At 45.7% G+C, this 4,365-nt stretch overlaps 1 pseudogene; it reads left to right on the top strand.

Annotated features, from left to right (window-relative positions):
- The first annotated feature begins 359 nt into the window (after window positions 1-359).
- On the top strand, window positions 360-1,670 carry LOC101445301 (thioredoxin domain-containing protein 15 pseudogene; annotated as a pseudogene).
- Window positions 1,671-4,365: the final 2,695 nt, after the last annotated feature.

Raw genomic sequence — 4,365 nt, 5'->3', positions numbered from 1 at the left:
CCATCAACCTGACAGACTTCAAAGAGAGCTCCTTGTAAGCTAACTACAGGCCTTGGAGACGTGATGAAAAGCCTGCCTCTCTGCGTGAAAGGCGCCACGTGGCGGGAGACGCGCCCGCGGCGGCTGCGGGCGGCGGCTGCGGGCGGCGGGGGTGGCGGCTCGCTCCGCTGCGCGCGCAGGCGGCCCTTCAGCCGGGAACCAGCCCCTCGCCGGGGGGCAGGCGCTGCTGCGGGTGCTCGGGCCTCCCTCCCGCGGCCTGGGTTGGCAGAGGGAAGCGGTCTCTGCAGGTCGGAGGAGCCGCCTGCTCCCCCTCTCCAGGCGGGGCCTGTGTCCCCGAGGGAGGAGCCCCGCCCGGCCGGATGGGCCAGGACCCGTCAGCAGAGGCGGCCGGCGCGCGGCGGGACTCGGCACTGATGGGGAACACGCCGACGCCGGGAGAAGCTGACGACCAACTGGGCTCAGAGCCCGGGGATGGCAGCTACAGGGCTGGACGGGAGGACGACTCGAGAGGCAAAATCAGAGACAGCGGTGGAGCAAACGAACCTGACAGAGGAGTGTTACGGAGAGCCGGAAGGGGCAGAATCGATATAGCCCTGACAGACGTCCCCAGGAACCCTGAGTCTGAAAGCCCCAAAGGTGAACTGTGAGGAGAGAAATGCTGACAGAATTAGAAAATCTCTCTCTGAAAATTTTAACTGTGTCACAGGGCCTTATGGATGGTCTAAGTCCAAGGGATAGTGACTACACTCGAGTCCTGTTTTACACACCTTGGTGACGATTTTCTGCCGGTTTACCCCTCATTTTAATTCCCTGCCCATGGCAGTTCTGCCTTTTTGGGCACTGGATGCATCTCAGCATAGCAGCCTTTCTACCAGATTTGGCCCCTGTAGAAGTTTGATACAGTTATGTATTTCAAAAATAGATATTGGGTTATGTTTGTCATTTGGTCTGTACCTGGGCGTGACTAAGTTCTGATTAGGGCTTTGATTGGGTCACATCATTAGTGTCCACCAAGGGGTGGGGACTCACAGATAAAAGACATGGCAAAGGACAAGTTGAGGGTTTTTGATGTTGGAGTTTGATGCTGAAGCCTTAACCTGGAGCCCCAGGAAGTAAGCTTGCAGAGGAGAGAGAAGCAAGCCTCAGGAAGAGAGGAACCCCGAGCCCAGGAAGAAGCGAGCCCTGGGAAGAAAGGAACCCTGATCCCACAGAGAAGCAAGACCCTGGAACAGAGGAACCCAGGAAGCCTGAACCCTTGTAGTCGTCAGCAGCCATCTTGCTCCAACACATGAAAACAGACTTTGGTGAGCCGAAACTTATGCTTTATGGTCTGGCATCTGTAAGCTCCTACCCCAAATAGATACCCTTCATAGAAACCAACCAATTTCAGGTATTTTGCATCAGCACCCCTTTGGTTGACTAATACAGCCCCGTAGCTGTTCCCAGCAGTTTGTTATTTCAAGGAGCTAAATCAGTGACTAGATTTAATCACACAGACCAAACACTGGAAACTCTGAAAATCTTTATTTTCAATAAAACAGGTATAGAAACCAAGAAAAATGGGGTGGTAACCAAGATGACCAAGAAGTGTAGACTGGTTGCTTGTACTTTCCTTGTTCTTTTAAATTAGTTTTATTATGTATGCTATTGTTCAAACTGAGAGTAGGTGATGGCTATTTCTAGGACTAGAGCTGGAAGATGCAGAGTAGTGATGGATTGAAAGAAGAAGTTGGAAAGAGGAATTTCAGTCCTTCATTTCAGAAAGTAATGCTGTGATTTCATACATTTTTTTAAATTAAGTGTTGACTTGCAACTTCACTCAGATTAAAAGAACCACATATTTGTTCAACTATTGAAAGTGTAAAAAATTATAAAATGGTGTTTTAAGTAGTATTGTAATAAGCAGATGCAAAATTCAAGAGAATTCACTGTTCTTATTTACTACTAAACATAATACAATATTTTAAGGGAGTAACCAGTTTATGAAGATGTATTCTAGTGGAATGGTGAGAAGAAGAATAATATGGGCAGCGGACCTGGCCCAGTGGTTAGGGCATCCGTCTACCACATGGGAGGTCCGTGGTTCAAACCCCGGGCCTCCTTGATCCGTGTGGAGCTGGCCCTCGCGCAGTGCTGATGCGCACAAGGAGTGCCCTGCCACGCAGGGGTGTCCCCCGCGTAGGGGAGCCCCACGCGCAAGGAGTGCACCCATAAGGAGAGCCGCCCAGCGCGAAAGAAAGTGCAGCCTGCCCAGTTATGGCGCCACCCACACTTCCCGTGCCACTGACGACAACAGAAGCGGACAAAGAAACAAGACGCAGCAAATAGACACAGAGAACACACAACCGGGAGAGGGGGGAAATTAAATAAATAAATAAAAATCTTTAAAAAAAAAAAAAAAGAATAATATGCTGACTATATAGAAGGCAAAAATAGGACTCTAGATTATAGTTTTAAAAAACTCTTGATTCCCTACATGTCTAAGAAGGTTGGTTTTCTATTCTTTTGCAATTTCTCTTTCAGAGTCCTTAAGCAGAAATGTGCTCTGCTAGGGGAAGAATAACTAGAATGATTAAGTGTGAGCTCACAAGTAGCAACTGCTCCTTGCTGTCTTTGTTGATGGGGAAATAAAAGAGGCAAATACCTTGGTGGGGGGGAAATAAAATATAACATGGCAGCTTAACTGAAAAGAGAAAACTTGAAATTGAATTTACTATGGAAATGCAGAGTGGTTAATTCCTCAGTGGGAAAAGAGGAGAGTTTAAGGAAGATATCTATAGCCACCTTCTCAGAAGCTGACTTGTTCATCCATCAGTCTTCTCTCTTCATGCAAAATCCCTAATGATTAGCACTGAGAAGAAAGGAACACCAAACAATGGAACTTCCTGTGATCTCTTTTCAGATGTGAAATGCAAGTCATAAACACATTGGGAGAAACCTTAGCAGTCACTACACATTTGACAAATTGAGAGTGCTGGGCACTACCATCTGTTATAGTTATAGCCACTGGACCAATCCCCTTCACAATCCCTCACTTTTCATTTTTCCCCTCCTCTGTCCTCACCCACAAATGCACTCAGCTGGTCCAGCTGCGTTGCTGAATTGAAACAAATTTATTAAATCTGTGCTTGAAGTTTAAAAACTAATCTAGAAGAAAAGGATTTCATCTGTAACTTCAAACAGATGTTTTCTGTTTTTCTTCTAAATATAAAGAATATAAATTGGATTATGCCTGAATTATTGTTGATTTTTTCTTTTTAAGATTTATTATTCATTTATTTCTCTCCCCTTCCCCCCCATTGTCTGCTCTCTGTGTCCATTTTTTGCTGTGTGTACTTTTGTGTCACTTGCATTATCCAGTGGTACTGGGAAACTGCGTCTCTTTTTTGTTGCATCATCTTGCTACATCAGCTCTCCGTGTGTGCAGTGCCACTCCTGGGCAGGATGTGCTTTTTTCACTTGGGGCGGCTCTCCTTGTGGGGCACACTCCTTGCACGTGGGGCTCCCCTATGCGGGGATGCCCCTGCGTGGCACGGCACTCCTTGCATGCCGTAGCACTGCGCCCATGGAGCAGCTCACCACACAGGTCCCTGGGGATTGAACCCTGAACCCTCCATATGGTAGATGGACGCTCTATCAGTTGAGCCATGTCCACTTCCCTTGAAGTCATGGTCTAAAGAACAATTAGGTGTAGGATGGACTTGGTAGATGTCAGGCACAGAACTTATAGTTTTGCAATTTTTCTATATAGTTATAATCATCCAGTAGACACAATCTTGTGTCCTGTTCTTTTTCATCTAGTCTTCCATTTACTTTTTTTTTTAATGATCATTACCATCCATTATCAAACTTTTCCATTGCCCCCAAAAGAAACTCTGTATCTATTTAACAATAACTCCCCATTCCTCCCTTCCCCCAGGCCCTGGTGACCTATACTCTACCTTATGTCTCTACAAATTTGCCTATTCTAGATATTTCCTTTAAGTGGAATAATAAAATATTTGTCCTTTCGTGTCTGCCTTATTTCATGTAGCATAATATTTTCAAGGTTCATCCATGTTGTAAAATGTATCACAACCTCATTCCTTTTTTATGGCTGAATACTATTCTACTGTATGTATATACCACATTTTATTTATCCATTCCTCATGAGAATATCCTCACCATATTCAAGGAAGCAAATATCTCCCAAGATCTCCTTAGAAAAATGGTTGATTCTAGAAGTAGGGCAGGAAATGCAAAAGATGAGCCTGGAACATCTGGTTACACCAGAAAGCAAAAAAGTTGCTTGAAAAAAAAATCCACATGTTGAAAGGACACAGGAACCAACTGAAAGAGCTCCCAATAGCCAAAGCTGGAACAACT

The sequence above is a fragment of the Dasypus novemcinctus genome, chromosome 5 (assembly GCF_030445035.2).
Source record: "Dasypus novemcinctus isolate mDasNov1 chromosome 5, mDasNov1.1.hap2, whole genome shotgun sequence".
Lineage (NCBI taxonomy): Eukaryota > Metazoa > Chordata > Mammalia > Cingulata > Dasypodidae > Dasypus > Dasypus novemcinctus.
The sequence above is the reverse complement of the archived record's forward strand: the minus strand, read 5'-3'. Positions and strand labels throughout refer to the sequence as shown.